The following is a 21,802-nucleotide window of genomic DNA, read 5'->3' as shown; positions in this document are numbered from 1 at the left end:
TGAGGGTAAACAAACATTGGGGAGAGTCTCCCCCTCCCGGGATGAGGTCTCTGGGGTGTTCCTAGTATTGCTGAGGACTCGGAGTTTAGTTAGAATCCTGGTGTCCAGCAGCAACCTGGGTTCCTAAAGGCACGTTTTCCCTCGGTGTTCCTTTCTTATGACTCGGGGTATGGCTAGGTCTTCCAAATCCACTGTACACACTGAACGTAAGTTGGGTAACTGCGTGGCCACTGCCCGGACTAGGGTTAGGGTTAGGTTCTGCAGGAAGGTCTGGGTAAACGATATATCAATGCGGTGTCCTGCCCTAGGGTGGAGTTGAGGGCTTAGGGTGAAGTTTAGATTTAGGGTCTGTTCAGGATCCGGGCACATGGTGGAGATGATGTCACGTTGTCCCTAGAAACCTCCTTTCCAACGCCATCCTGGTACTTGCACCTCGTACCTCTTTGTTCCCTCCTCTTGGCTGACTCGCCCACACCACACTTGTGTTCCCAATCCGGTTTCCCATGAGACATAACCTCAAACCTAGGTAGGGCCAGAGCCATGCCAAGCGTTCGGGTGAGAATTCTGAAGATGATAGGAATTGATCCCATGTCACGTTGGAGACCAGCTCTCAGGACAGCTTTTGGATGAATGTCGGACTTCCTGGATGGTGTCTCTGCGTTGCTCATAGTGTTGCCGTCGTTTTAGTGTTTCGCTGGAACCCTTGTGTCCGGGCACCACAGGGTGTGAAAAAGGCAGGTTTTCCTCTCTGTTTCTTCCTGATGAGTCTGGCATGGGCCATTTCTCCAAAATCATTGGTGCTTTCGGCACTTCGCTTCGGACATTATCTGGAAAGAATCCTTGCTAGGGCTCAGGTTTCGTATCGGGTGTGTTTCGGGGTCAATTTGATGGCAGGGTATAGACGTCCTGTGAGGCCTGAGATGAGTGCCAGGCTTAAAGTGTGGCTGCAGCCTGGGTTCCAGCCTCTGAGGGATGCTCTTAGTGTTCTTGAGGTTCTGATTTTTCATAGAAAAAGTCCTGCATGCGGGCGCTCCCTCGTTCCTGGCCTTCGGGCCCTCATCCCGCAGCCCCTCTCCATTCCCTTGGGCCGCCCCGGATGCCCAAGCCGCCAGACCACCGGCTCCACCTGATGACTGGGCACGGCTACACCTTCTCCCACCAGCCCTGGGCTGCGCTGCCACCCCGCAGAGCCTTCTCTTCCTTCCCGCCGACCACCTTCCCTTTGCCCCTGGGCCCCGCCCGGGGTCCCGGCTCCGTGTGCCCAGCACACAAGATGGCCGACCGCCCTGGCCCTCCTGCCCCGCTGGCACCCGGCTCCGCAATCCTTCTCCCCACAACAGCGCAGCTTACAGCGAGGCTCGCTCACTCAGCCAGAAAGTGGGAGTGCGCCCGGCCCCAGGGCGTCAAGGGATACCCCCCAAATAAAGGACGTGATCAACGAAAGAGTCCCCCGCAAGCCCCCAGGCCGGTGTGGGTGCCAGGCAGGCACGGGAGCAGAAGGGGATTCCCGGCACCTTGGCTGCACGTCCTGGGGCTCCGAGGGGCTCCTCTGGCAGCTCCAGGGCGCAGCCAGCTTGCCAAAACCCCCGCCAAGCACGCCCACCCTCCCGGGGGCTAGCTGCCTCGCCAACACAGACTCCTGTGTGTGTGGTGTGTGTCTGGGTCTGTTGCGTGCAGCGGTGTGTCAGTCCCTGTCCCTGTCCGTGTTCGCATCCAGGTCAGGGTCTCTGTGTGTCTGTTCGGGGCTCAGAGCGGGTCTGTGTGTTGGGTACTCGGTCTCCCCGTGTCTCTCTCTTCCTCTCTTTCTACGTCTACCCCTCCGTGTGTCTCTCCGTCTTTCCCTGTGTGTCTGTGTGTCTGCCTATGTGAGCCAGCCTCCCATCTCTCAGTCGGGTCCTGGTGATGGGGGGTGGGCAGGGGAAGGGTGGTGGAGGAAGGGCCACGTGGTTGGGCTGCTGAGGAGGGTCTCTGGTGGCGCCCGGGACTCCGTGTTGCCTCTGAGCAAGGCGGGGTGGCTGGTTGCGCTAGCCCCAGGGCAGTGCCTGGGGTGTGGGGGGCGATGAGTACACCCTGCATGCCTGGCTCCACGACCGAAAGCACCCCGTCAATGACATCCGGTGAGATTTCACTCCAAATCTCGTGAGATCTCATGGACATCGGGTGAGATTGCATTCCAAATCTTGTGAGATCTCAAGGACATTGGGTGAGAATTCACTGCAAATCTCGTGAGATCTCAATGTCATCAGGCGAGATTTCACTCCAAATCTCATGAGGTCCGATTGATATTGGGCGAGATTTCACTCCAAATCTCATGAGACCTGATGGACATCATGGGAGATTTCACTCCAAATCTCGAGTGATCTCATGGACACTAGTGAGATTTCACTCCAAATCTCGAGAGATCACATGGCCATCGGGTGAGAATACACTCCAAATATCATGAGATATCATGGAACTCAGGCGAGAATTCAGTCTATATCTCACGAGACCTCACGGACATTGGGCGAGATTTCACTCCAAATCTCGAGAGATGTCAATGTCATCGGTCAAGATTTCACTCCAAATCTCATGAGATCCAATTGTTATTGGGTGAGATTTCACTCCAAATCTTGAGAAATCTGATGGACATCATGGGAGATTTCACTCCAAATCTCGAGAGATCACATGGACATCGGGTGAAAATTCATTCCAAATATCGTGAGATGTCATGGAACTCAGGCAAGAATTCAGTCTATATCTCGTGAGACCTCACAGACATTGGGTGAGATTTCACTCCAAATCCCGGGAGATCTCAATGACTTCAGGTGAGATTTCACTCCAAATCTCGAGAGATCCGATTGTTCTTGGGTGAGATTTCACTCCAAATCTCGAGGAATCTGATGGACATCATGGGAGATTTCACTCCAAATCTCGTGAGATCTCATGAATATTCGGCTAGATTTTATTCCAAGTCTCATGAGATTTCATCCAAACCTTGCAGTCCTCTGTCCAAATTTCGTGAGATCTCATGGATATTGTGCAAGGATTCACTCCAAATCCCGTGAGGTCTTATGGACATCAGCCGAGATTTCACTCCAAATCTCGTGACATCTCATGGACTCTAGCGAGATTTCACTCCAAATCTCGTGATATTTCAAGGACACTGGGTGAGATTTCACTTCAAATCTCCAGAGATCTCAAGGACCTTGGGCGAGATTTTACTGCTGGCCTCGTGAGATTTCATCCAAACCTTGCAGGCCTCAGTCCAAATCTTGTGAGATCTCATGGATATTGGGCAAGGATTCACTCTAAATCACATTTGATCGCAATTACATCGGGCGAGATTTCACTCCAAATCTCGTGAGATCTCATTGACATTGGGTGAGATTTCATTCCAAATCTCATGAGTTCTCAAGGACATCGGGTTAGAATTCACTCAAAATCTTGTGAGATCTCAATGTCATCAGGCGAGATTTCACTCCAAATCTCGTGAGGTCCGACTGATATTGGGCGAGAATTCACTCCAAATCTCGTGAGATCTGATGGACACTAGTGAGATTTCACTCCAAATCTCGAGAGATCACATGTACATCGGGTGAGAATTCACTCCAAATATCATGAGATATCATGGAACTCAGGCGAGAATCAGTCTAAATCTCGTGAGACCTCACGGACATTGGGCGAGATTTCACCCCATATCTCGTGAGATCTCAATGTCATCAGGCGAGATTTCACTCCAAATCTCGTGAGGTCCGATTCATATTGGGCGAGATTTCACTCGAAATCTCATGAGACCTGATGGACATCGTGGGAGATTTCACTCCAAATCTCGTGAGATGTCAATGTCATCGGGTGAGATATCACTCCAAATCTCGTGAGATCTAATGGACATCGTGGTAGATTTCACTCCAAATCTCATGAGATCTGAAGGACATGGTGGGAGTTTTCACTCCAAATCTCGTGAGATCTCATGAACTTTCGGTGAGATTTTTCTCCACGTCTTGTGAGATTTCATCCAAAGCTTGCAGACTGCAGTCCCAATCCTGTGAGATCTCATGGACATCGGGCGAAGATTACATCCAAATCTCGTGAGATCTCTTGGACATCGGGTCAGAATTCACTCCAAAACTCTTGAGATGTCATGGACTTCAGGCGAGAATTCAGTCGAAATCTTGTGAGATCTCATGGACATTGGGTGAGATTTCACTCAAAATCTCGTGAGATGTCAATGTCATTGGGCGAGATTTCACTCCAAATCTCGTGAGATCTGATTGTTGTTAGTCGAGATTTTACTCCAAATCTCATGAGATCTGATGGACATCGTGGCAGATTTCACTCCAAATCTCATGAGATCTCAATGTCATCGGGCAAGATTTCACTCCAAATTTCATGAGATCTCATGGACCTGGGGCAAGACTTTACTGGTGGCCTCGTGACATTTCATCCAAAACTTGTAGGCCTCAGTCCAAATCTCGTGAGATCTCATGGACATCGGGTGAGATTTCATTCTAAATCTCGTGAGATCTCAAAGACATTGGGTTAGAATTCACTCAAAATCTTGTGAGATCTCAATGTCATCGGGCGAGATTACACTCCAAATCTCGTGAGGTCTGATTGATATTGGGCTAGATTTCACTCAAATCTCGTGAGATCTGATGGACATCATGGGAGATTTCACTCCAAATCTCGTGAGATCCCATGGACACTAGTGAGATTTCACTCCAACTCTTGAGCGATCACATGGACATCGGGTGAGAATTCACTCCAAATATCGTGAGATGTCATGGAACTCAGGCGAGAATCAGTCTAAATCTCGTGAGACCTCACAGACATTGGGCGAGATTTCACTCCAAATCCCGTGAGTTCTCATAGACATCAGGCGAGATTTCACCCCATATCTCGTGAGATCTCAATGTCATCGGGTGAAATTTCACTCCAAATCTCGTGAGGTCTGATTGATATTGGGCAAGATTTCACTCGAAATCTCATGAGACCAGATGGACATCATGCGAGATTTCACTCCAAATCTCGTGAGATGTCAATGTCATCAGGCGAGATTTCACTCCAAATCTCATGAGATCTGAAGGACATCGTGGGAGATTTCACTCCAAATCTCGTGAGCTCTCATGAACTTTCAGTGAGATTTTTCTCCAAGTCTCGTGAGATTTCATCCAAAGCTTGCAGACTGCAGTCCCAATCCTGTGAGATCTCATGGACACCGGGCGAAGTTTATATCCAAACCTCATGAGATCTCTTGGACATCGGGTCAGAATTCACTCCAAAACTCTTGAGATGTCATGGACTTCAGGCGAGAATTCACTTGAAATCTCATGAGATCTCAAGGACATCGGGTGAGAATTCACTCCAAATCTCCTGAGATGTCAATGTCATCGGGTGAGATTTCACTCCAAATCTCGTGAGGTCCGATTGATATTGGGCGAGATTTCACTCCAAATCTCGTGAGATCTGATGGACATCATGGCAGATTTCAGTCCAAATCTCGTGAGATCTCATGGACACTAGTGAGATTTCACTCCAAATCTGAAGAGATCACATGTACATCGGGTGAGAATTCACTGCAAATATCCTGAGATGTCATGGAACTCAGGCGAGAATTCAGTCTAAATCTCGTGAGACCTCATGGACATTGGGCGAGATTTCACTCCAAATCCTGTGATCTCAATGACATCAGATGAGATTTCACTCCAAATCTCATGAGATCTCCTTGACATTGGGTGAGATTTTGCTCCAAATCTCATGAGATCTCATGAACTTTCAGTGAGATTTTACTCCAAGTCTCGTGAGATTTCATCCAAATCTTGCAGAACTCAGTCCAAGTCTTGTGAGATCTCCTGGACCTCTGGCGAAGTTTATATTGAAGTCTCGTGAGATCTCTTGGACATCAGGTCAGAATTCACTCAAAAACTCTTGAGATGCCATGAGCTTCAAGCGAGAATTCACTCGAAATCTCGTGAGATCTCATGTACATTGGGTGAGATTTCACTCCAAATCTCGTGAGATCTCAATGTCATTGGGCAAGTTTTCACTCCAAATCTCGTGAGATCCGATTGTTATTAGTCAAGTTTCACTCAAAATCTCGAGAGATCTAATGGACATCATGCGAGATTTTACTTCAAATCTCGTGAGATCTCATGGACACTAACGAGATTTCACTCCAAATCTCGTGAAATCTCAAGGACATTGGGTGAGAATTCACCCCAAATCTCGTGAGATCTCAATGTCATTGGACAAGATTTCACTCCAAATCTCATGAGATCCGATCGTTATTAGTCAAGTTTCACTCAAAATCTCGAGAGATCTGATGGACATCATGTGAGATTTCACTTCAAATCTCATGAGATCTCATGGACACTAATGAGATTTCACTCCAAATGTCGTGAGATCTCAAGGACATCGGTTGAGAATTCACCCCAAACTTCGTGAGATCTCAATCTAATCGGGTGAGATTTCACTCCAAATCTCGTGAGATGGCAATGTCTTCGGGTGAGATTTCACTCCAAATCTCGTGAGATCCGATTGTTATTGGGTGAGATTTCACTCCAAATCTCAAGAGATTTGATGGACATCATGCGAGATTTCACTCTAAATCTCGTGAGATCTCATGGACACTAGAGAGATTTCACTCCAAATCTCGTGAGATCGATCTCATGGTCCTGGGTTGAGATTTTACTGCTAGCCTCGTGAGATTTCATCCAAACCTTGCAGGCCTCAGTCCAAATCTCGTGAGATCTCATGGATATTGGGCAAGGTTTCACTCTAAATCAAGTTTGATCTCAATGACATCGGGCAAGATTTCACTCCAAATCTCGTGAGATCTCATGGACATCAGGTGAGATTTCACTCCAAATCTCGTGAGATCTCATGGTCCTGGGGTCAGATTTTCCTGCTGGCCTCGTGAGATTTCATCCAAACCTTGCAGACCTCAGTCCAAATCTCATGAGATCTCATCAATATTGGGCAAGGTTTCACTCTAAATCACGTTTGATCTCAATGACATCGGGAGAGATTTCACTCCAGATCTCGAGAGATCTCATGGACTTGGGGCGAGATTTTACTGCTGACCTCGTGAGATTGCATCCAAACCTTCCAGGCTTCAGTCCAAATCTCATGAGATCTCATCAATATTGGGCAAGGTTTCCCTCTAAATGACGTTTGATCTCAATGATATCAGGCGAGATTTCACTCCAAATCTCATGAGATCTCATGGACATCGGGTGAGATTTCATTCCAAATCTCGTGAGATCTCAAGGACATCGAGTGAGATTTCATTCCAAATCTCGTGAGGTCCGATTGATATTGGGCGAGATTTCACTCCAAATCTCATGAGACCTGATGGACATCGTGGGAGATTTCACTCCAAATCTCGTGAGATCTCATGGACACTAGCGAGATTTCACTCCAAATCTCGTGGGATCACATGGACATCGGGTGAGATTTCACTCCAAATCTCGTGAGATCTCATGGTCCTGGGGTGAGATTTTAGTGTTGGCCTCGTGAGATTTCATCCAAACTCTGCAGGCCTCAGTCCAAATCTCGTGAGATCTCATGGATTTTGGGCAAGGTTTCACTCTAAATCACGTTTGATCTCAATGACATCAGGCGAGATTTCACTCCAAATCTCGTGAGATCTCATGGACATTGGGTGAGATTTCATTCCAAATCTCATGAGATCTCAAGGACATTGGGTGAGAATTCACTCCAGATCTCGTGAGATCTCAATGTCATCGGGCGAGATTTCACTCCAAATCTCGTGAGGTCCGATTGATATTGCGTGAGATTTCACTCCAAATCTCATGAGACCTGATGGACTTCGTGGGAGATTTCATTCCAAATCTTGTGAGATCTCATGGACACTAGCGAGCTTTCACTCCAAGTCTCAAGAGATCACATGTACATCGGGTGAGAATTCATTCCAAATATCGTGAGATTTCATTGAACTCAGGCGAGAATTCAGTCTAAATCTCGTGAGACCTCATGGACATTGGGCGAGATTTCACTCCAAATACCGTGAGATCTCAATGACATCAGGCGAGACTTCATTCCAAATCTTGTGAGATGTCAATGTCACCGGGTGAGATTTCAATCCAAATCTCGTGAGATCTCATTGATATTTGGTGAGATTTCATTCCAAATCTCGTGAGATGTCAATGTCATCGGGCAAGATTTCATTCCAAATCTCGTGAGATCTCATTGATACTGGGCAATATTTCACTCCAAATCTCGTGAGATCTCATGGACATTGGGTGAGATTTCACTCCAATTCTCGTGAGATCTCATGGACATCGGGCAGCAGTTCACTCCAAATCTCACGAGATCTCATGGACCTTGGGCGAGATTTTACTCTAAGTCTCGTGAGATTTCATCCAAACCTTGCAGACCTCAGTCCAAATCTCGTTAGATCTCATGGATATTGGGCATGATTTCACTTCAAATCTCGTGAGATCTCATGGACATTAGGCGAGATTTCACTCCAAATCTCGTGAGATCTCAATCTCAGCAGGTGAGATTACACTCCAAATCTTGTGAGATCTCATGGACATTGGGTGAGATTACACTCCAAATCTCGTGAGATCTCATGGACCTTAGGCGAGATTTTACTCCAAGTCTCATGAGATCTCATCCAAACCTTGCAGACCTCACTCCAAATCTCGTGGGATCTCATGGATATTGGGCAAGGTTTCACTTCAAATCTCATGAGATCTCATGGACATTGGGTGAGATTTCACTCCAAATCTCATGATATCTCATGGACATTGGGCGAGATTTCACTCCAAATCTCGTGAGATCTCATGGACCTTTGGCGTGATTTTACTCCAAGTCTGGTGAGATCTCATCCAAACTTTGCAGATCTCACTCCAAATCTCGTGAGATCTCTTGGACATTGGGCGACATTTTAATCCAAATCTCGTGAGATGTCATGGGCATTGGGCCAGATTTCACACCAATTCTCATGAGATCTCATAGATGTTGCTGGAGATTTCACTCCAAATCTCGTGAGATCTCATGGACATTGGGTGAGATTTCACTCCAATCTTGTGAGATCTCATGGACATCAGGCAGTATTTCACTCCAAATCTCGTGAGATCTCATGGACCTTGGGCGAGATTTTACTCCAAGTCTCATGAGATTTCATCCAAACCTTGCAGATCTCAGTCCTAATCTCATGAGATCTCATGGACATTGGGCAAGATTTCACTCCAAATCTCGTGAGATCTCATAGACACCAGCGCGATTTCACTCCAAATCTCATGAGATCCCATGGACATTGTGTGAGATTTCACTCCAAATCTTGTGAGATCTCAATGTAATCCGGGAAGATTTAACTCCAAATCTCGTGAGATCTCATTGACTTTGGGCGAGATTTTACTCCAAATCTCGTGAGATGATAATGTCATTGGGCAAGATTACATTCCAAATCTCGTGAGATCTCATTGACATTGGGCGAGATATCACTCCAAATTTCATGAGATGTCAATATCATCTGGGGAGATTTCACTCCAAATCCCGTGAGATCTCATTGACATTGGGCGAGATTTTACTCCAAATCTCGTGAGATGTCAATGTCATCGGGCAAGATTTCATTCCAAATCTCATGAGATCTCATTGATATCGAGTGAGATCTCACTCCAAATCTTGTGAGATCTCATGAACTTTTGGTGAGGTTTTACTCCAAGTCTCGTGAGATTTCATCCAACGCTTGCAGACCTCAGTCCAAATCTTGTGAGATCTCCTGGACATCGGGTGAAGTTTATATCCAAATTTCGTGAGAACTCTTGGACATCGGGTCAGAATTCACTCCAAAACTCTTGAGATGTCATGGACTTCAGGCGAGAATTCACTCCAAATCTCATGAGATATCATGGACAGCAGGCGAGATTTCACTCCAAATCTCATGAGATCTCATGGACAACTGGCAAGATTTCACTCAAATCTTGTGAGATCTCATGAACACCAGGCGAGATTTCACTCTAAATCTCGTGAGATCTCAAGGACATCATGCAAGAATTTCCTCCAAATCTCGTGTGTTCTCATGGACTTCAGACGAGATTTCACTCCAAATCTCATGAGATCTTATAGACACCGGGTGAGATTTTACTCCAATTCTCGTGAGATCTCATGGACATTGTTTGAGAATTCATTCCAAATCTCATCAGATGTCATGGACTTCAGGCAAGAATTCACTCTAAACCTCGTGAGATCCCATGGAGATCGGGTGATATTTCACTCCAAATCTCATGAGATCTCAATGTTATGGGCTGAGATTTCACTCAAAATCTTGTGAGATCTCATTGATGTTGGGCGAGATTTGACTCCAAATCTCGTGAGAACTCAATGTCATCGGGCAAGATTTCACTCTAAATCTCGTGAGATCTCATTGCTATTGGGTGAGAAATCACTCCAAATCTCGTGAGATCTCATGGACATCGAGAGAGATTTCACTCCAAATCTCCTAAAGTCTCATGGACATCGGGTGAGATTTCACTTCAAATTTCATGATATCTCAAGGACTTTGGACGAGAATTCACTCCAAATCTCATGAGATGTCATGGACAACAGATGAGATTTCACTCCAAATCTCCTGAGATCTTATGGACATCAGGTGAGAATTCACTCCAAATATCGTGAGATGTCATGGACCTCAGGTGAGAATTCAGTCTAAATCTCATGAGACCTCACGGACAATGGGCCAGATTTCACTCCAAATCTCGTGAGATCTCATGGACTTGGTTGAGATTTCACTCCAAATTTCGTGAGATCTCATGGACCTTGGGCGAGATTTTATTCCAAGCCTCTTGGGATTTCATCCAAACCTTGCAGACTTCAGTCCAAATCTCGTGAGATCTCATGGACACAGGTGAGATTTCACTCCAAATCTCATGAGACCTCATGGACATCGGGCAGCATTTCACTCCAAATGTCGTGAGATCTCATGAACTTTCATTGACATTTTACTCAAAGTCTCATGAGATTTCATCCAAAGCTTGCAGACCTCAGTCCAAATCTCGTGAGATCTCATGGACATTGGGCAAGATTTCACTCCAAATCTCGTGAGATGTCATGGACAACAGACATTTCACTCCAAATCTCCTGAGATCTCATGGACATCGTGTGAGATTTCCCTCCAAATCTCGTGAGATCTCAAGGACATGGGGTGAGAATTCAATCAAAATCTCGTGAGATGTCATGGACTTCAGGTGAGATTTCACTCCAAATTTCGCGAGATCTCAAGGACATTGGGTGAGATTTTACTCCAAGTCTCGTGAGATCTCATGGACATCGGGTGAGATTTCACTCAAAATCTCGTGAGATCTCATAGACATTGGGCAGCATTTTACTCCAAATCTCGTGAGATCTCATGGACCTTGGGCGAGATTTTACTCTGAGCCTCATGAGATCTTATCCAAACCTTGCAGACCTCAATCCAAGTCTCGTGAGATCTCATGTTTATTGGGCAAGGTTTCACTCTAAATCATGTGAGATCTCATGGACATCGAGAGAGATTTCACTCCAAATCTCGTGAAATCTCATGGACATCGGGTGAGACTTCACTCCAAATCTCGTGAGGTCTCAAATTCATCGGGTGAGATTTCACTCCAAATCTCGTGAGATCCATTCCAAATCTCACTGGAATGGCATCCAGCAATTGAGGCTCACACCTGTTGTAAGGGAAGCCAAACAGCGTGACACAGGTGTTGGGTATTAAGAAGGGCAGGGTTTGGCATGATCACGGAGTATTATAGGCAACTAGTGAATCATTGTTGAGCACTACAACAAAATCCTATGATGCTATATGCTAACTGGAAAAAAAAGAAAACAAGAAAAAAAATAAAAAGTAAACTGATGAACATAAGGGAAATGGAAGGAGGAATAAAATAAGATAAAACCATAGAGGAAGACAAACCATAAGAGAGTCTTATCCTTAGGAAACAAATTGAGGGTTTCTGGAAGCAAGGTGGGTGAGGGATGGGGTAATTGGGTGATGGGCATTAAGGAGAGTACTTGTAATTAGCACTGGGTGTTATACGCAACTGATGAATCACAAAATTCTACCCCTGAATCTAGTAATGCAGTATAGGTTAAATTCGTTGTATTTAAATTATTTTTCTTAAAAGAAATCTGTTAACATTTGGAGACCTAAGGCACTTGAAGGTGCCCAGCAGAGGGTGTGTATATATAGGCTCTGCTCTAGGTATTAAGAAGGAGCTCTCCTCATTTCTGGGGTAAAAGAAAATGAAGTTACACCTCTCATTCATGGACTTGTCCCATTTTCATTTAAATTGTAGATTTTTGGCCATACATCCAGGTATTTCCAAAAACTTGTTGAATTCCTCAGTTTAGTTTTACATTCAAGGAGGCAGGGGCTTTTCCTCCCATAGCTAGCACCCAGGGATTGTTGGAAAGTTCACATACTTGTCCTGTATAAGGAGAGAGTATCAGTGTCTGATATCCTAAAGGAAGATTGCCCTAATTCTCCTGAGCTTCTTCTGAGGTCTAGTGGCATAAGCATGGTGCATGGTAGCCAGGTTATATTTGTCCCCTAGATAATTTAGGTGCCATTCTTCTGAAGATTAGACAATTCAGCACAGTAAGAGCCCTTTCAAGGAATACTATACCAAAGGCCTGATTTCGAACACTTGAACATCAGCCAAGAGGACAAAACCGTCACCCTCATTTGCTTCTGTGCCTATCCATGCATGGTAAGGGCAATTAAAAAAAAAAAGAAAACAAAACCAAGATCAGATTTTCCGCTTTCTGAAGAAAGGAAGAATGCAGGCCTCTTAATGACAGGGCTCCCACGTGCAAGACACGAAGGTTTACCTTTGCCCAAGCCCACAGGTGTTCATTTTCCCTGAGGCAGACTGCTTGCTAGGAGATTGTGCTTTCTTAACATTATCCCATTCTCATCGCTAATGAAGAACTTTGGCCTTCCATGCATCCTTTTCCACTCTTTGGTTCTTTTTTCAAACTAAGTTCGCCCTGGGTGTCATTCAGATCCAGTGTCTCAGAGTAATATCCTCTACTTTAAGCAGTTCCAGCTAAGTCCTTGTGACTGTGGGAGAGATTGGGGCACAGTGCCCCTTGTCAAGTGCTTTCAGAACTATGGGGACCTCAGAGGTTAAGACATTTGGAAGTGCCCTGCGAGTAATGTTTCTGTGTCGGCTTGGCCCGAGGTTTTTCGAAGGAGTGGGCCCATTTCTTGGGGAAAAGGAAATGAAGTTACACACTTCGTTCACAGATGTATCTTATTCCCAATTTTATTGTCGAATTTTGGCCTTCCTTGGAGTCATTTCCATGCCCTTGCTGATTCTTTTTTAAATTGAGAGTTGGTTTACATACAACGAGGAGGGGATTTTACCCGCATAGCCAGCACCCGACGATTGGTTGTGAGTTCCTACTTCAGTCCTGTGCTAAGTGAGAGTATCCGTATCTGATATTCCAAAGGAAAGGTGGCTATTCTCTCCTTGACCTTGAAATGCCCTCCTTTTGAAGAACAGAAAGGTCACCAATATGCTGCATGCGGGAGGATCTGGTGAGTTCAGGAGGTGCCCTTTCAAGGAATATTGCACCGAAGCCAGCACCCAAAACCTTGAGCATCAGCTGGGAGTCCAATTTGTATACCTGAATCACTGCAGCCTCTATCCATTCATGGGAAGGACAAAACAACAACAACAACAACAACAACAACAACAACAAAAACCAACACCAAATTTCCCTCTCCTTCTGAAGGAAGAATGCAGAGTTCTTGCTGACAGGGCTTCCAGGTCTAGGCAATGGTTTCCCTGTCCCCAAGCCCACAGTAGTTTCTCATTCCTGGGAATGAAAATTGGTTTGCTAGAAGATGGTCCTAGTCACTTCAATCAAAACATGATGTCTCATCTCATCTCTAATAAACACATTTGGCCCAGCATATATCCACTTCCACCCTCTTGCTCTTTTTCTGCCGAGGTTCACCCTGTGGGCCTTCTGATCCAGTGTCTCAGATCAATATCTTCTTCATTCAACTGGAAGATCTGGAAGATTCTTTGTGACTGTGGGGAAGTGTGGGCCACAGAGCCCCCTTGAAATGCTGTTCAGAAGTATGTTCGCATGAGGAGACCTAAGGCATTTGAAGGTTCCAAGCAGTGAATGTCTGTGCGTAGGCTTGGCCAGAGGACTTATTTCTTGTGGAAGGGAAAAACATTAGACGTCTCATTACAGATTTATCCCACTTAAAATGGCCCTGCTGATATACATTCCTGTACTCTTGCTGGTTGTCTATCTAGCTCTTGGTTCACATTCAAACTGGAAGGCGCTTTGACTCACAGCAGCACCTAGGGATTACTGGTGAGTTCTCTGGCCCTCTTATCCCTGAGCTTGTTGTGTGGCTGCCTTGGGTAAATGTGTAGATGGGTAGCAAAGGCACCTCCCTCCCTGGCTGTTTGAGACGCCTTCATTCTGGAGAACCTAGTTTGAAAAAAAGATCAAAGGAATGGAAACGGACACAGAGGGAATGAGGAATTTCATAGAGTTGAGCATAAACCAATGTTGAGAATAAAATATCTAGCAAAATCTGTTAGTCTCCAGAATAAGAAAGGCCTGTTGGCTTTGGCAACCCTGCCTACCCCTGGGAGCCAAAGAAGCAAGAGGCCTTCATTCTTCCTGCAGAAAGAGCGGGAAACTTCTGGAATTGGATGTCACTCCTGCTGCCTTTCCGTCTGTGGCGGGGAGGGGGGACACAAAAAAAAACAGAAACGATTTAGTGTTAGCAGATTGGTACTCCCAGCTAATGATGCATTTGGAAATAGCCATTGGAGGAGTATTCCTGGAAAGAGCTCTTTTTACACTGAATAGGTCCTGGAGCATACCACACATGTGTCAACTGTCTGCTCTTCAGAATGAAGGCATCTCTGTCAGTCAGGGGAGGGAGACAAGCTGGCTGCCAATCACAGCATTTCAAACAGCAGGACAAGAACCAAGCACTCAGAGGCAGAAGTGGAAACTTTCCTTTTGGCTCTCAGACACGTGGCTCTCCCCTAGCACAGGATCTGAGTGGGAACTTGCCACCAACACTGGGTGGTTGGTGGCACACACTGGTTGTGAGATGCCAACCATAGTATTCCTACATGTGAAACAACGTAGCTACAAAAACAGCAAGAGGATGGGATGGCTTCAAGGAAAACCAAAGTTCAACACCTCAAATGGAAAGGAAAGTTATCTGGGAGTGAGTGAGGTGTCTAACTTCAGCTCCCCTTGCCCCAGAAATTGAGGCAAGCTCCCTCCCAAAACCTCTGGCCATGCCTACAGGCAGTCTTTTGAGCTCCTTCAAACTCCGTAGCCTTCCTGATGTCAACACTGTTCTGAAGTCAAATTACAAGGAGCCGTGTGGCAAACGTATCTCAGAGTCACAGGGACTCAGTCAGATTCCCCAGTTTCAATGCGAAAATATTGCTCTGAGAACACTGGCTCTCAATGGCCTCCAGAAAGTACCTGGTTTGGAGAAAGGGCACAAGGATGTCTACGTATGCATGGAGGCAATGTTCGTATTGTCTCCAAGAAGGAGAGACTTGTATATTTCAAATGGGAATGGAATAAATTTCAGATGCATATGTCCAACTTAAATTTCACTCCAAATCTCGTGAGATCTCATCCAAACCTTGGAGGTCTCAGTCCAACTCTCGTGAGATGTCATGGACATCGGGCAACATTTTAATCCAAATCTCATGAGATCTCATGGATAACGCGCGAGATTTCACACCAAATCTCATGAGATCTCATGGATATTGCATGAGATTTCACACCGAATCTCGTGAGATGTCATGGACTTCAGGCAAGAATTCACTCTAAATCTCATGAGATCTCATGGACATCGGGTGAGATTTCACTCCAAATCTCATGAGATCTCATGGACATTGGGCGAGATTTCACTCCAAATCTCATGATATCTCATGGACATTGGGCGAGATTTCACTCCAAATCTCATGAGATCTCAATAACATCGGGTGAGATTACACTCCAAATCTCGTGAGAGCTCATGGACATTGGGCAAGATTTCACTCCAAATCTCGTGAGATCTCATGGATATTGCGCAAGATTTCACTCCAAATCTCGTGAGATCTCATGGACATTGGGCAAGATTTCACGCCAAATCTCATGAGATCTCATGAACATCGGGCCAGATTTCACTCCAAATCTCGTGAGATCTCATGGACATAGAGCTACATTTTACTCCAAATCTCGTGAGATGTCATAGACTTCAGGCGAGATTTTACTCCAAATCTCATGTGATCTCATGGCCATCAGGCGAAATTTCACTCCAAATCTCATGAGATCTCATGGCCATCAGGCGGGAATTCTCTCCAAATCTCATTGATCCAATACAAAATTTGGAGACTTCAGTCCAAATCTCGTGAGATCTCAAAGACATCGGGCGAGATTTCACTCCAAATCTCGTGAGATCTCAAGGACATCAGGCGAGATTTCACTCCAAATCTCGTGAGATCTCATGGACATTGGGTGAGATTTCACTCAAATCTCATGAGATCTCAGGGACATCAGGCAAGATTTCACTCCAAATCTCGTGAGATCTCATTGACATAGGGCAAAGTATGACTCAAAATCTTGTGAGATCTCATGGACATCAGGCGAGATTTCACCCCAAATCTCTTGAGATCTCATGGACCTCGGTCGAGTTTTTCCTCCAAGTCTCATGAGATCTCAGGGACCTTGGGCGAGATTTTACTCAAAGTCTCATGAGATTTCATCCAAACCTTGCAGACCTCAATCAAAATCTCGTGCGATCTCATGGATATTGGGCAAGATTTCACTCCAAATCTCGTGAGATCTCATGGACATTGGGTGAGATTTCATTCCAAATCTCATGAGATATCATGGCTCTTTTTCCTGTCTTTCGCATCAGTGAATATGGGTAGCAGTGGCTCAGGGATAGCAGGGGTGCTTTGGGGTGAATCTCAAGTGATTGTGATTGGGCCTGGGGGCTCTTAACCAGCTTGTCTCCTTCCCCTGGCTGATGGACAAGCCTTCACTATGAAGAGTAGGTAGTTCCCCATACACAGAACACTTCACGGCATGGCCTGCACAGAAAGAGCCCCAGGGCCATGCCGTGAAGTGTCTGTGTATGGGGGAACAACCTACTCTTCAAAGTGAAGGCTGTCCATCAGCCAGGGGAAGGAGAGAAGCTGGCTACCTATCAGCACGCTTACACTAGCCAACAAAGAACTAGGGTGTGTGTTTGTGCCTGCAGGTGCCTGTGTTCATTATATGTGTAGTGTGTGGTGTTGTGTGGTGTACGTGTGTGTCATCGGGCTTGTTTCACTGTGATGTAAGTCCGGGTGGTGTCTCTTGCTTGTGTGGTGTATGTGTGGTATGTGTAGGTGTGTTGAATATGTGGGTGTAAGTGCGTGTGCAGTTATTGAGTGGTGTGTATGTCCTGTGTGTTTTGTGTGTTGTATGTGTGGCTTGTGTGTGGTGGAGTGTTTTTATCGTTTATATTTGCTGTTTGTGTAATGTAAATATTTGGGTGTACAGTTGTTCATATGTATATGTGCAGTGTGTTTGTGGTGAATGTTTCATGTGAGTTATTTAGGTGCTATGTGCATGGTGTATATGCAGTGTTTTTTGTGTCGTGTATGTGTGCTGAGTATGGTGTATCTGTGGGGAGTGCACGGTGTATATTTGTGGTGCCTTTTACTGTGGTAGATATGTGGTGTCTTGTGGTAGTTTTGTGGTGTGTGTGGTATAGTGTGATATGTGTATGAGGTGTGTGCCTTGTGTGTGTTTGGTCCGTTTTTCTATGGTACAAACATTGTGAGTTTCTGGTATATAAGTGTTATGTATTATATATGATCTCTGTGTATGTAGTATATGCATGTGATTTATGTTGCATATGTTGTGCGTGTATAGTGTTTTTGTGTATGTTGGGTTTTGTGTGGTGTATCTGTGTGTTTGGTGTGTGTCTGGTGTGTGTTATATATGTTGTATTTCTGTGGTAAGTGTATGGCGTGTGTAAGGCATGCATGAGGGGTACAGGGGTCGTGTGTGGTTGGGGTATAAGAGGTCTGTGGGTGCTGTATATGTGGTGATTTTTTTGCATGTGTGGTGTGTAAGGGGACTATGTGGCATGTTTTGGTATAGGTATGTATATTGTATTTGTGGTGTGTTTGTGTTTTGCCTATGTGTTGTGTATGTTTGAGGTATGGATTATATGTGTAGTGCACGTGTTGTGTATGGTTGCGTGTGTGGTTTATGTGAGGCGTGCCGGTGTGTGTGGTATATGTGTTGTATGTGTCGTGTATGTGTTGTCTGTAATGAACATTTGGTAAATGGGTCAACAATGTGTGGAATGAATCTGGTGTGTGCCTGTGCGTTATAGAAATAGTTTAAGTGTGGAATGTAGATGGTGTTTTCTGTTGTGCATTGTGTGTTGGTGAGTTTTTGTGGTGTATGTGTGGTGTGTGTTGTATGTGTGTTATGTCTATGATGGAGGTGTGAATGTTTGGTAGTCTTTTCGGTGTGTGTGTACTCTATGTGTTTTGTGTGGTGTTCATGTGTTTGCATGCTGCAAGTGAGAGTGTGGTATTTACCTGTGGCAACTGTGTGTTATTTACATGTGGTGGTGTTGTATGTCTGGTTTGACTACCATGAGGAATGTGTGTGTTCAGTTTCTGGAGTTTATTTGTAGTCGGTGCGTTTGGAATTTCTGTGGTGTTTGTGTGGGTTATGTGTCTGTGAGCTGTATGTGTAATTGTGTGGTGCATGTGTGATGTCTGTGGTGTGTGTCATAGGTGTAGTATTTTATATTTGTGGTGTGTATGCCTGTAGGTGTTGGGTGTGTGTCTGGCAGTTTGAGTGTGTTACATATGTGCGGTGGGTGTGAGGTGTATATGTGATGTATTTGTGTGGTGTATGAGTGGTGTTTGTGTCGTCTATGAGATATGGGTACTGTGTTTGTGGTGTGTGTGGGTTTTTGTAGGACATGTGCTGTGTGTAGCTTCTGTGGGTGTGTGTAATCTCCATGCTCTTGTGTATGTGTTGTATGTGTGATAAATATAGTGGGCATTTTGGTGGTGACTGTGTTGTATTTGAGGTAAATGAAATGTGTGTGCAGTGTGTGTTTGCTGTGTATGGTTTCTGGTCGGTGTATAGAGAGTGGGTGTGTGGTGTGCATTGTGTGTGTTGCATGTGGAGTGTGTGTAGTGAATTTCGTGTGTGCTCTGTATGTCTGCTATTCGTGTGTGGAATATATGTTGTGTGAGAAGGTTGTGTGTGGCCTTGCGTGGTTCATGCTGTGAATGTGAACTGTGTGTACGGGGATGGTGTGGTATGTGTGTTTCTGTGTGTGTGTGTGGTGTACACGTGCTTTCATAATGCGCTAAAATAAAGATCTCAGACTGATCTGAGTGGCTGGACAGGACCTCCTCTGCAAGGAATATCAGCAGTGGTTAGGTGCTGCAGATACCTCTTATTTGTTTTTTGTTCTTTTTTTTATTAGAAAAGCGAGGAGAGATGTATCAAAGTATGGGAAAGGAGGACAAAGGGATGGCAGTTATCTGGAAGCCCTAAAACAGGCTTGCACCCTTCCCTATGAGCCAGCAGGCAGGGATAGTCCTGGGATTAGGATGTTTGTACCAGCAACCGCCAGGTGCAGGAAGGGGGCCTGAGGGTTACATTCTATTATAGCTCTTTACTTATGCCCTACCCCCAGGGGGTCATGGGATCCTGTTTCGGACCATGCTCTTGCATTCCATAGCCCAAGAACAGGAACTGCTGATGTTTTAGCTGCTTCCACAGTCATCCCATAGGGATTACAATACAATTTCTAGTTCCTCCTTTTTGTTTCTTGGGGTGTGTCGGTGAGCTATCGAAGGGAATGGCGAGGATCTGTGTGGTCGCTACAAGTGTGCTTCGGGTCCTCCAAGCAGAACAGCAGGAGAGGGTTGCCTTGAGACCTATAATGTGAAAGAAGATCATTAAAAAACTGTATAGCCATGTAAAACCAAGAGCGGAGATTGAGCTCAACGATCCAGCTCTTTGAATAGAGCCAGGTAGAGATATCATTGCGAATATTAATGGTAGCTTGTTGACTTTCTTCTGGAGCTCCTGTATTTGTACCTGTAACCCAAGTTTTAAAAATTTAATGAAGAGATTTAGGGGAGGGGAAGGCTTGCTTAAGATGAGTTTTCAATTGCCCCCAAGTCTTGTTATAGGAAGTGGAAGTAATGTGGTAGGAGGTCAACTCCGAATCACAAGTTAATTGGGATCTTGTCCAGAGAGCCTCTTGATGTTCTCCTAGCCAGACAATGGTGGCTTTTAAAGCCTGCAAGTTACCTGAAATTTGTTAATCAATTTTGACCTGTTCTTCTAAATAAGTTGTAGCGTTTTGCATGTAAGAATGCACTTGTGCTGTTTTGAGGGAGATAGCCAAAGACAGGGCAGTAGTTGCCACGGGAGCGGCTACTGCAGTGATGGCTAAAATAGCTGCCAGCAGGATATCTAAGACCCCATGAGTTGTCTTTGAGAGGCGTTGGTTTATTTTTCCATTTTTTTGGCCGATAGCATTCCGGGTGGTGGAGTTACCGACAATATGCTGAAACATTGGAAGTGGGTTTTTGAATCTCTTGTGGCAGCTCATGGCGAGGCTTAATTAGCCGAGCGGGTAATTAAGGACCTTGTGGAGAAAGCCCAGCAGCATAACCTTTCCCCCTTGTGAGAAAACTTATCGGGCCTTTCCATTGTGGCCCCCCCATTGGGCAGTCTATACTATAATTGTGCTTTGGGAAGTGGTTCCTCAACCCAAAAATGCTTTGAATGAACTGAAATAAAATGTTTGTCTAGCTCTAAGTGATAAATAGTAAACAGTGCCTTCATTATTCTCATTCTGGGGACCTCCATTCCCCCCTTTTTGTTTCTGTAAAAAATCTTATATTAAAAGTAGTTTCAAATACCATTGGCACGTTTTGGGGGGATGCCCATTATGGCAAAGCATTGTAAAAGATGATTAATGACATGAGAGGAGCGTTCACCGCTCTGAGTGGAGGCCCATATATATCCAGAGTCAGTGTCAATAGTAACACGTACCCATTGTAGTTATCCAAATGAGGGGGAAAGTGTAACATCCATTTGCCATAGTTAATCCATTTGTAGATAAACCGCAAGGATTAACTTCTCCAGGAAGGTGAGCAGAAAATTGTTGGCAGTTGGGACGGGAACGTATGATGTGTTTGGCCTGCGAACGAGGGATAGAAAACTGTTCACCCAAAGCCCTTGCCCTTTGGTGGAAAAAGGAGTAAGAATCCAAGGCAGAGGAGAATAAAGATCCAATAAGTCAGGAATCAGCAAAATTTTTGCCTTCCATCAGAGTCCCGGGGAGGTGGAAATGATTGTACATGTGAAGGAAAAACAACGGGGAAAACCTGTGTTGTAACAGTGATTGAGCTTCAAGAAACAGAGATAGTAGAAGGCAATCAGTGTGTGTGTGTGTGTGTGTGTGTGTGTGTGTGTGCGCGCGTTAAGAGTGGTGGTAGGGAGGTCCGTCAATAATTGTGCCACGTATTGGGAGTCTGTTATTAGATTAATAAGTGTCTGAGGAAAGGTCTTTAGAGCAAGAATGGCAGCTGCCAGTTCTGCTCTGTGAGTGGATGTGGTAAAGGCAGTATAGGCATATTTCCATTTATTTATTTATTTAAAGACTTGTTTATTTATTTGACAGAGAGAGGGGGAGAGAGCACACCCACCCACACAAGCAGGGGGAGGGGGAGCGGCAGTCAGAGAGAGAAGCAGTCTCCCCGCCAAGCAAGGAGCCTGA

Source organism: Phoca vitulina, unplaced genomic scaffold (assembly GCF_004348235.1).
Source record: "Phoca vitulina isolate PV1807 unplaced genomic scaffold, GSC_HSeal_1.0 scaffold70, whole genome shotgun sequence".
Classification (NCBI taxonomy): domain Eukaryota; kingdom Metazoa; phylum Chordata; class Mammalia; order Carnivora; family Phocidae; genus Phoca; species Phoca vitulina.
This window is presented reverse-complemented; position numbering follows the sequence as displayed.